The following is a 12,500-nucleotide window of genomic DNA, read 5'->3' as shown; positions in this document are numbered from 1 at the left end:
AACTTTAAATACACTGCCCTGGGTGCCAAGCCATCATTATGAGAGTCCAATCAAGACAAAAGGAAGTGTAGAAGAAAAAATATTTCAATGCATTGGCTGCATGACAGTTTACTTAATATCTAGACGGAAACAAAAAGTTTGAGAGGCATAAAAAAATAAATTACTTTTTAAATGCATTACTGGAATGCCAGTCAAAATTAAGTATAAGAAAAACAAGCAGCACTCGACTCAAACCACTTATCCTTGCACTGCAGTTCTAATTATAATTTATATTCAGCTTTATAAAAGTACCAAGTAACACGCTGAAAGTAGCAATCTCTGTGATACCCCCACTTGTAAAAATGTTTCTTATCCAAAAGAGACTTGCTGCCTGACAACAACTATCTACTTGTTTCATGGGGAAAACATGATCAAAGTAAAAAATGAACAGCAAACAAGAAACAAGCTCAAGATAAATTGCTTAAAGGATTACTGCACAGGTTATGGACCACACATAATATATTGGCATCCTGTTTAGTTTACGGGTGAAGCCTGCAAAAATGACTGCAAGTCAACCTTGTCATCAAAATGAACAAAACATGCTGGAGGGATAGGTTCCTGACCCAGAGACTCCCCATACTCTGGAACAGACTGCCCATACATGTCAAGCAGAGCACCTCCTTGGGCCTCTTCAAAAGGAACCTTGACGATTGGATGGGAAATAGGAAATTCACCCCAGTGATCACATCTGTCTCCCTGCTAGACAGGGTTCCAGGGAAATAAATATTGTGGGAAGTAATATCCAGGAAATTGTTATGGCTAGGCTTGTATAGGCCCTAGGGCCAATAGCCTAGTACCAACCTATGAACCTATAGGGTAATGAGTTTTTTTAAAATACTATAATCCTGTCCTTTATTACAAATAATGTCATATGCTTTTCAATACACAAGGCTTCTACATTATATAAGTATTCTCTGCATGGCAGCAACAAAAAGGCTTTCAATGTTGGTAATTCTTTAACAGTATGCTTATTAAAGCTTACTTTCATCTTACAATCTTACCTGATGGTCATTTAAAGCATTGCTATTTAAACACAGAGCAACAGGCACTTTCTGAATAACAAGAAGCATAAATCAGCAGTATAAAAATATGACAGAAAACCAGAACATTCTGCAAAATCAAGGCCACATGAAAAGCTACTGTAGTACTTGGGTCTACCTTGGATGGGGGATAATATGCACACTTACATTGCATAACTGCTCCTTGCCTTGCTTGGACACATCCAGAGTCACTACATGGGGGAGTGGGGTTCAACAAGTATGTCGCAATTTGAAATGTCTCTGGCTGACTGATGGCTCTGACACGTTTGTCATATCTCTCACCCTCAGAGCAAGAAATCTGGACAAAGCCATACATAGAAGTGGGACAAAGGCCCCAAAATATGGACAATATTTAAATATTGCTCTTATAAACATAGAAAGATAATAGTATAGTAGGTCTTGCATTAGTATGAATTTTCTGAAGGGTATGAAATCTGAAACTCAAATGTCTGTTATTAATTTCTAACCAGTCTTTAATGATTTGCCACTAATTTGCCAGAAAACCACAATGGACCAAAAATGTGGTGCAAAAATAAAAATAACCACACAATACAGCTGGGAACCTGTCAAAGAAGGGATGTTTTTTTTAATATCAGTACTGTTAACTTGAGCAGCTGACAAAATACATGAAATCTTTATGCATTTCTGAAATAAAAGTAATCTATAATTCTGATTATTACAATTATTTATTAATTGTAAACCTTCCACGTTTTCTTCCAAAATTACCATTTTGCAGAGGGATTATTAGAGGGAGGGCAACATTTTGAGCCAAAATCAGTTGAGAGGTTTGGATATGCCTAATTCTATAAAGCAATTTATCTGCACGCCCCTCTCAACCTGTTAATGCAGGAAATCTGGACAAGGCCAAATATATTGGGGGAACATACAAACAGTACTACAATTGCTCTTGTATAAACTTAATTGATAGAATAAAGCAAAAATCTATTAATTCGGTGAAAATCTAGATAGTTGAGAGGTATAGTACAGCCGGGGCTGTCTTTGAGTTTGCCGCCCTTCCCCCTCTCAAAGTCGTGGTCAAATGGAGCCCCCTCTCCCTGTAGCCATTCCAATGTCCCATTACTTGGCTATTTACCATAAACACTGTAAATGTGCATACAGCTTTACTTCTGCAATGATTTGGATTTCAATTGAAAGTTTTTTATTTTGCATTTTACAGCACAAACACCACGACATCTGCTAAACAAAGCAATGCAGTCTCACAATGAAAATAGACTTGACATTAAAACTTCTCTGCCCTTAAAACTCGCATTAATTGATACAGCATTGAATCCCACATTCAAAGAAAATCCATTTGGCTAGTATAAAGATTAACTTTGGACTGTTTTCAAATTATAGGCCCTTGCACACAAAACATGCATTTGTTCTGCGATACATATTCCTGATTGTATTAAATTATATTCCTTGTATAATACAGTACAATTGTTAGAGTGCATTTTAAATTTATTGTTTTGAACATTTTTCCAGTAAACAATGAAACAAAATGCATGCACCAGTAATGACAAAACTGCCTAATTGGCAAATTATTGGTGAGTCATTAAAGACTGAAGTCAGAAAATAATAGACATTTGAGTTACAGAATTCATACCCTTCAGATTGTTACTGCTAAAGCAAAACCTGCTCTATCAACTTTCTAAATTTGTAAGAGCAATATTTAAAACTGGTTCCTATTTTTTGGCAAAATAATTTGCCCCCCCCATTATATATTGCTTTATCCAGATTTCTTAAGAGAGGTATGCATAGACATGCCGTTCCTTTGTGTGTACACAAACGTCATCAAGCAAGCACTACACTGACAAAGGGTTGTATAGGATATACATTCACCTCGGTTAATTGGCTCACTTGCTTTTTGTCACTTTAGTTACTGTTCTTGATTGAAAGTGTTTTCCTCTTTCATTGAATACTGATTTCGGATTATTAGAGAAACCATGAGAAGTGCAATACGTTTGTTTTATGCTCTCCTAAATAATGGAGAGTGGTACTGATTTCAGTTGTATTTTACTAGAGATAATGCACCCTCCATTTCTGGACCATTTAGAGAACACAAAAAATACACCATTGGGCACACATCTCTGTTTTACTCTGGGCAGGTTGTGTTACATCACAACTATCCAAATGAAGAGTAAGATTTTTCCAAGCACCTGCACAGATGCAAGGTAGTTGTTTCATCTACTGGTAGAACATTGCGTTTTTATGATTTAACAAAAGTTAAACAGAAGCAAGCGTACCTCTCAACTTTCCAGGTTTTCAAAGAATGTCCATATTTTTGCCTCATAAGAAGCTCTTCTAGCATACAAGAAGGCTCCATGCATGTCATTCAGTCAAATCACACAACAAGGGAACCACAAGTTATATGTTAAAATGTCACATCACATTAAGAGTTTGCAGCATCACAAATTAGAAATAGTATTAATTTAAGCAGAGCCACTTCCACCTGAGGTGGTAACCCTACTACAAATTTAGTCTGTTTTCCAGGAAATTGGATGACTATTTGATAGGTCAGGGAAGGGACTAGCTGGCAACAAGACTAAAATGTGTCCCCGTGTGGTACTTGGTCATTTTATCAGGTTTACAGATTTGGGTAACAGACGGTAACCATGGACTCTTTGCTTATGCAGCTTATCTGGCATACCCTACTGAAACAAAAGCTGGTGACAATAAATGCTGGCGTCTGACTTTTAACACGCACACATTAGTGCTACATAAACTGGCATTATGAGCTTTCAGTTTAAAGTCTAGTAACCACTGTGTATAAAGCAGTAATATATTAGAATGTAAAGCTTTCGTGCAGGTATCATGTTTTATAGAAACAAGTTGTCAGCCATCAGTTTTTCAAATTATGATTATTATCAAAACTGCACTCCTCAACACAAGTGATCAAAAAATCTAATCAGCAAAGTCTTCAAGTTTTGTTTAACCACTAGTTAGTAACAGTGCATATGTAGAGGTTTAAGGATAAAACAAAACCAAGTATTTTTATTTTTGAGGATTTAAAGTCCTAAATCAGTTACTTAGGGCTTAGTGCAGCAAATGATGATTGTTGCCCCCTCCCCAGACATGCTTCATATACAGTCTACCTATAAAGCTCTTAAAGTTTCTCACAAGTCTAAAGCCACTATTCTTTCCATAGCACTCAATAATTTTACAGAAATTGTACATGTTCAGAAAATTATGTATTGCAGGTCTGATTCCAGAGCACTGTAGAGCAAAGAAGACCCATGTGCAAACTCAATACAGATCCTATCAACGTAGCGAGACTGCATTTCATCCTGTATCAGCAAAATGTTTGTACTGTTTAGTAATTGAGTAAGACTACATCTGACCTTCTGTCAGTAAAAATGTCTCAAAGTTAACCATCTAGTATTCCATACTATTCAATCATGCACAATTGTACCCTGTCACTTGTAGAATTGTCCTAGTATGCAGCCAGTTCATTTAAGTAGTAAGCATAGCAACTGCATCAGGAATATTAATTTATTAAGCAAAGAAAGCAAAGCTTTGTGTGCTTCACACTTGCAAACTCCTGTTTGCTCTAAGTATATTCTAGTATAGATAATGATGCTTGTCTACTTTTAGAGACCATTCAGCAATAGATTACTTAACTTCACTTTCTCAGCAATGGAACATATGTTCTACTAGAGTAACGAACGCCTTTATTTCTTTATGCAGATGATTTTGTAAAGTTTGCTTGAGCTTTTTGAATGATTGTGAGATGATTTAGCTAGTGCTGCCAAGATGTGCAGCAATCTAAATACATAAAGGCCCAATGTGTTTAGCATTTAAAATTCAATTAGCTATATAACACAGCTCAGCTCTGTCAACAAAAGTTACCCAGTCTTTGTCGAACATGCACAACCAATTTAATACTGAGCCTGCATTCACCGTGGTGTGTATTGTTTATTTAGGTTTTTCTACTTCACTCAAAGCAGTATAGAAGCAATTTTTTAATGCTGATGTATGACACCCACCATATTTAAATCAGCACACACACACACACCTACCTGTTTAGTGTCCAGACCCCGAATCCATGAAGCAGCAGTACAATTCAAGTCCCAAACCCTCCATGAAGCAGCAAGTAGCCCGCTCGAAATCCAATCCATGCAGTAAAATTCAAGTCCCAAGCCCGCGATGAATGTAATCCCCTCGCGAGAGCTTAAAACTCACCTCACCTCTCTCCTGATTGGTCCTGTCTGCAGATGAAGCAGTCCAGAGCTCCTCTGTTCTGTGCAGTCATCACTGCACAGATCCCTGGGCATCTGCGGGGCAGGAATGCCTTCCCTGTATCCAGACTGCTGAATTGGGCAGTCTGAGTTCGCACAGATTCCTGGGCATCTGTGGGGCAGTCTGAGTGTGTCCGCACATGCATGGAGTTCAGGGACTTGTGAAAATATATTTTGTTTTCTTAATTTTTTGTTTCACGGTTTGTTTTCTTTTTGTTTCTAGGTGGGAGGGCTGCAGTCCCATAGCATGAGCCACCCATGCCTCTTCCTCATTCAAGTTCTTGGTAAGAGTACACTTGATACTTATCACATCCCTATTCATACAGATTTACATGCCTTTGGTAAGGTTGTGTGTCTCTGGATCACATTAACAGTTCTGTGCCTTACCCTTTGAACTGTCTAATACAGCAAGAATGCTTAGTATCTAGGTCCAGCGGTAGCTTGCTGCAGGCTACAGTTTCAGTATTTTTGTGAGAGGAATCTCTCTTTGATGAAAGATTTCTTACACAAGGGGAATTCCAAGCAAATATTCAAAAAGTCTTTCTTCACAGGATTGTTTTTGTAACATCAATTGGACACCATAAAGAGCTTTTCTTCAACTGAAAAACATAGTTCAATAGCTAGATCTAGTTTCTTTAAGGGTTTTCCACTCAGACTTTGGTCACTGCACAGGAATTCCTTAGGATTTTGGGTGTTATGGCTTCTGAGTTTTGTGATACTCCTGGCAAGAGAAAGCTGCATTGATTTCTGAAATCTCTCTAGTCCTGGTCCCAGCACCAACACCCTTTGTTTACAAATCCCAGTCTTGGAGTTTGTCAGAGAAAATATCACTTGGTGGGTACAACTGATATCACTAAATCCAGGCATCCCCTTCTCCCTCCATGGTCTAAAGCAGTCTAGTCACCACAGATGCCTTGAACTTTTCTTGGAGCAGATTTGAATAGGGTTACAAGTGCAAGGTGTGTGGGGCACCAAGGTAAGATGTAAGCGCATACATAAATATAAAAGAGTTGCCTTGCTCAGATTAAGGCACTCCACTCTCTGAATCATCTTTGCTCCCCAGGACCTCCTCCTATTCAAGTTATTACAGACAATACCCAGTCAACAAGCAAGAGGTTACCAGATTGTTGCCCCCTTTGCAGGGTAGTAATGTTAGCTTGGGATATAGCTTCACAGCACAATCTCACTTTACAGGCATGCTACATTCTGTCTGAGCATAATCATGTGGCAGACAAGCTGGGCAGGACAACAGCAGACCCTCATGAATGGAAACTAGGTTAGGGAGTCTTTAAGATTTAATCCATCTGTGGGGAGTTCCTCAAGTAGACCAGTTTGTCTTCTCTCTGAACAGTCAGCTGGCAAGATTCTGCTCTAAGACAACATTCAAGAAGGCCTGGAAGACTTTATGTCTTTTCTTTTTCCTTAGATAGGAATGTTCCTGTATGCTTTTTCATAATTTTTCCTAATATCCAGGGTACTTTCAAAATTCAGAAGGAATCTTCCCAAGATCGTTGTGATGACTGCCTGTCTTCTTGCCCAGGCAGTCATTGTTCTCCCTTCTTTTGGAAACCAACAGGGGCAATTACAAGCTTCCTCACAGACTGGTTTTGGGGTGTATCAAACACCCCTAGTCTTGTGTAAGTAGATCCAATCAACTTCAATAGACTTACCTGGATGATAAGGTCTTGGTTTCTTTTAGGCACCTTTTTACTGAGGACGTGCAGTAGGTATTAATCCAGACAAGAAAACCTGCTACTTGAAAATCGTATATTAGCAAATGGGAAAGGTTTTCTAACTGGTGCTGACAATGTAACCAGCACACATTCAGGGCCAGTTGTCTTGTTTTACAACATTTGTGCGAGTTACTAATCCACTGGCCTTTGTTACTCCTGTTTAATTTGTCAGCCATTTCAGCACGTTTGCCCATGGATCCTCCTTTTTCATTGTAGTCAAATCAAAATGGTTTTAAAAGAGGTTTTAGTATAAGAGACCTACAAGAAAACTAGTGGCTCTTCCTTGGGATATTAAATTTAATGTTGGAGAAGCTAACACTTGCTCCACTTTAAGCAGCTAAACTAGTTGATTTGAGGTTCTTAATATGAAAAAACTGTTTTACTGATTGCTAAGAAGAGTAACTGAGCTGCAAACACTTTTGGTGAGTCAACCCTATCTCATTTTCCATAGAGGGAGGATTCTTCTTTTATGCCTAAAGTGGTGCCTGGGTTTACTTTAAACCACACTACTCATCTCCTAGTTTAATTTACTAAAACCAAATGTGGGGGACAAAGGCTACTCCATACCTCGATGTCCACAGACAACTTGGGTACTGTCTTGACAGTACTTTATCTTGCAGATCTTCAGATCAGGTGCTTGTTTATTGTGAAGGTAAGAAGGGACAACCTGTGTCAAAACAGACAAATGATTGTGTAAGGCTATTCATTACCTTTTGTTATACTTGCCACAACAAAACTATTTCAGGCCGAGTCAAGGCCCACTCTACCAAGGCCTTGACTTCATTTATGGCTTTGTGAAAGGGATGGATTCTAAGTGGCGACTTGGTCCCCTAAACATGCTTTCACAAAGCACACTAAGCTTGATTTCCTTGTTTACATCTGGAGCAGGCTTTGCAAGGGCTATTCTTAGGGGCTCCTGGACTCTCCTCCTTCCGCCTCCCATATTTAGTAAGATAGCTAGGTGATTAATATGATCAACATAGTACAGTTGTGTAACAGTAATGTCCTGTTGCAGTAGCCAGTTCCCACCCCCATTTTTGGTGTATTGTGTATGCCAGGGTGTGGTTATTTTTTCTCCTAGTATTGCCCTTTCAGGGATCAGCCTTCCTCTTTCTGTTGGCAGGCTAGCTCTGAATGTCTTTGCACCCATTTAGTCAGAACTCCATTTATTTGAAGGAAGACTAGGAAGAAAAGATTTGGTATAAAATAATAAAGCGCTGTTTTAATTCATGTAATAGTACAATTGTAAAAGCTTGTGTAATCTGTTCCATACAGAAAAATAAACCACTAAGAACTGACAGAAATAGCAAAATGAAAAAGCTATACATAGAACTAAATGTTAAGGCAAACTGTATGCAGGTTTAAAAAATTACGTTTACTTTAATGTGAAGCAGCAAAATCAAAAAATGCACAATGCAAATATTCTGCGAATTAAAAATGGATCAGACATATTGGAAAAGGAGATCAAGGGGAGGGTAGGTGGTAGTGGGGCAAGGTGACCAAGGGGAGGGTAGGTGGTAGTGGGGCAAGGTGAAAGAGGAAGAAAATAGCAACAAGGTGGAGTTTAAAGGTGTACTATCATACGAATAAGTGGAATTGGGAGGGATCTAGTAGGTAGGATAAAGACCATGTTTGTTTGCACTTCTATTTAGAGGGTGCGTACAACTTTACTTAGGGAAGATGTGCAGAGATGGGATTAGATGTCTCTCACCAAAGTGAGAAGGGAGGGCAGAAGTAGTCTGACACCTGGGATGGAGGATGGCAGGATTGTGATACTAGGAAGGGCTGTAGGTTCTGTCCCAGATTAGGAATTGATTTTAAGGGCCATGATTAATCACCATTATGAACAAATATGGAGAGTAGTAAAAAGTATGATTGAAGATGAACAATCCTAATTCAGATCAGGATGAAGCACAACTGACCTAATGTTTCTGGTGTGAAAAGTAGTCAAAGCTAGAGATGCCGTAAAAGCCCAACTGAGATTTTCTTGACTTGGACAAAGCATATGACAGGGTGCAAAGAAAGCTGATTTGGGCTGTCCTGCAATTGTTTCAAGTTCTAGAAACACTGGAAGAATGAAATCAAACTGTGCACAAAGACCCAATGATACAAATATAAACCATGTTCTAACTCAAAGATGGGTTTGTGGGAGTGGGTGTACTTCATCAGGATTTAGTTCTCTACCCACTGCTGTTCATAGTAGTGATGGACTACATTAATTCCTCTTAAACTATTAACAGATGAAATCTGTTAATAGTTTAAAAGATGAAATCTGGACAAAGCCAAGGGGGGGGGGGGTTTGTCAAAAATGGGGACAAATGTTATATATTGCTCTTATATAAACTTAGAAAGTTGTTAGAATAACAGGTTTTGAACTGGCATACGTTTTCTGAGGAATATGAGGTTTGAAACTTAATGCTTGTCATTTAGTGACTTTAGTCCTCACTGATTTGACAGAAAATCACAAAAACTTTAGAAGGAACAGACCAAAAATGAGGCAAAAATCTGGATGTTCTGTAAAAATCTGGACAGCTGAGACATAACTATATTATAGCAAACAGGATGGAGAGGGACAGAGCAGCACTGTTTTTGTTTGCAGATGAGGTGGCATTAAAGGCAGATTCTTAAGCACGTTCCCCTATCATTTGCTGAATGCATACTGAATGCATACTGAATGAAACTGAATACAGATAAGACAGTTGTAATAATAGCAAATGGGAGAAACCAGAAAATGCTGAGAATTGAGATGGGAAATAGTGGAACAGGTTAACCGCTCCAAGTATCTGCAAGGGGGGGGTTATTAATGAAGAGGTAACCTTTTAGAATCTGAGGGACTGCAGCCAACTGGCACAAAGTGGCAGGTATAGTATGTGCAGAAGAATACTAAAGGTGAACAGTTAGGTGTACAAAACAGTGATGAGGCTAATACAAAATGGTGTGACTAGCACTACTGTATGGTACAGAAACCTGAGCAGTGAAGCCAGGGCAGATAAGGATGCTAGAGGTGATGGAGATGAAAATGCCTGAGATGGATGGTTGGATGTACACTGTGGGGCAGACAAAGAAATGAGTACATCAGAGCAGAAACCAAAGTAGTTCCAACTGCATAGGTGATCAAAGAATATGTACTGGTGAGAAGACCACCTGGGAAGAAGATTTGGGCAGCCCAGAAGATGGCCAGGGAAAACGAGAGCATATAGCTTATAGACTGAAGAGAGAAGACCTATGACAGTTGGGCATGACTGTCTAAGAAGGTGGGATAGGACACTGAACTGAGAGAGATGGAGACAGTTGGTGCAACACCACAATCTTATGTAGAAAAATGGTAGTGGGAGCAGGCAGTTTAATAAATCACCATGGTGCGACACGTGTACCAGCACTGGAACACCTCCCTATCACAGCAGGAGTGCATCAGGTTGAGGTGAGAAAGACAAGCTTTTCATGGCATGACCATGGAGAGGTGATTTGTAGAATTTGTCTACAGACAATGAGAACTTGGTAAGTCAATTTTTTGATGACTTGAGCATAGAAAGGATGAGCAGAACTTTGGCAACAGATTGTGTTCATATGTTAAAGGTGGCAGAATTCTCCCCAAGTTTTGACTGACACTTGTGACCATGATTTTAAAGGCTTGCCATCTTCTGTTCTGTTTTGGTTGTGGCCATTTTCATCAGATAAGGGATTTTAATTTCCTATTGGAACCAGCCTAATTCACAACAAAATATGCATCAGCCCATTTTCAGGGGAGAGTGGCCATAATAGATGACTGGACAGAGAATGGCCAGTACACATGGGGAAACATTTGGGATAGAAATAAGTGTAAAAGTTAAAGATCTTTTGAGAAAAGTGACAGGTTTTGTAAGAATGAATGTTACATATTTGCTAAATATAGACACTTGCATGACTTGCTTAATGCCAAAAGCAAGCAAAAAGAGGAAAAATGCATGTTTGAGGTATATAGAAAGGAACATGTTAAAGATTTTTCTTTAGTGGAATATAAAAAAAATGAAGTCACTGATGTATTACTAATGCATGCTACCATCTGCATTGTTTTCCATATTACCTTTGATCTTGTCAACTGGAATTTCTCAGTTTGCAGAGTAATGATGTACGGAGACTGAAAGACAAAAAAATTGACTTGCATATAGTAAGTCAGTGAGTGCCATTTCTTGGAATATTGCATTTTCTTTGATGTATGATGATCTCTGAGTTGAGGTACAGAAATAGAGACATCATACATAGAAATTCAGGGGGTATGAGGGGCTCCACCTCTCCACATTGAAAGGGTGCAAGAGGACTTCCCCACTGCAAAAGAGTTTAAAGGAGAAGAGCAATGTTCTCTTATTTGGCCTTGTGTATTTTCAGGCTTTGTTGTGGAACAAGGTCCAAGCCAAAGGGTGAAAAGGTCACATAGACAAATCATTCAGTAAAAACTGCAAGGAAGACCCAGCCAAAACTTCTCTGTGCAAGACTTTAAACCTCCCATAGTGGAGGCCCATGGGATCTAGGCAAATAGTGGAGGCCCATGGGATCTAGGCAGATGACCCTACAAGGACCCAAGTGTTGCAGCTACATGGCTTCTGAATGACCATAAATTTAAGACTAGCTTTAAAAATTTGTTGGGGGGGGGGTGTACACCTAACACAACAGTTCTATTGAATAGGGTTGTAAGATGTACACGACCGCACAACAGGCAGGAACTGAAATGTAAACTGAAGGTATTCAGTAATGGAGCATTGACTCCCATGCACCACTGAGTAACAGAGCATTCATGCCACCCCCCTCCAATGCGCCATTGGGTGGGTGGTATCAATGGTATATTACTCAATGTGCCATTGAGTAATGGAGCGTTCACCCCAATGCACCATTGAGTAACAGAGCATTTATGCCACCTCCTCCAGTGCGCCATTGAGAAATGGACCATTGACACCACCACCACCCAATGTGCCATTGAGTAATGTAGCTTTGACACCCATCAAGAATTTTTGCAGTTGGAACAGTAAGCTGGATGTAAGCCAGACGGCTTTTATCTGGCACTGTGGTGGAAAATGCTTCTCCAGTATTCCAACATTGATAAAACTGTGTCAGATACTGCAAGCACATGTGTAGTAGACGCAAGTTTCACAGTCCTGAAAATGGATCTGCTTATGGGAAACCAGTAATGGTCAACAGAGTTGACTGATGATGTTCAGACAAGAGTAGTTGTTTCATACCTGAAATTTTGAAGCTGGAGGAACAGAACTGAAATGTTAGATAATTAAATATCCTATTGTATTCGAAAGCTAACTATGTCTTTCTTAAAATGTATTCAAGGACAGCAGTGCAATAAGGATTTGTTCACATACTGTTTACAAGGAGCAGGAAGAAGTTCAGCTGAGTTATGTAGCAGTCCAGCTGTCATTTCATGACATTAGTGTCCACACTGTTTGAATACAACAATACTTGTGTCA

The 12,500-nt window shown here is 39.2% G+C and overlaps 2 protein-coding genes across 9 annotated transcripts in view; one reads left to right on the top strand and one right to left on the bottom strand.

The window, feature by feature from the left end:
- LOC122801123 (guanine nucleotide exchange factor DBS-like) overlaps positions 1 to 12,500 on the bottom strand; it is a 3,406,519-nt gene that overhangs the window by 1,336,739 nt on the left and 2,057,280 nt on the right. The gene's annotated exons all lie outside the window — the stretch shown is intronic.
- The window catches only part of B3GNT5 (UDP-GlcNAc:betaGal beta-1,3-N-acetylglucosaminyltransferase 5), a 555,688-nt gene that overhangs the window by 55,017 nt on the left and 488,171 nt on the right, over positions 1 to 12,500 (top strand). The window lies entirely within an intron of this gene.

Source organism: Protopterus annectens, chromosome 4.part1 (genome assembly GCF_019279795.1).
Source record: "Protopterus annectens isolate FY-2018-M chromosome 4.part1, PAN1.0, whole genome shotgun sequence".
NCBI lineage: Eukaryota > Metazoa > Chordata > Ceratodontiformes > Protopteridae > Protopterus > Protopterus annectens.
This window is presented reverse-complemented; position numbering and strand designations above follow the sequence as displayed.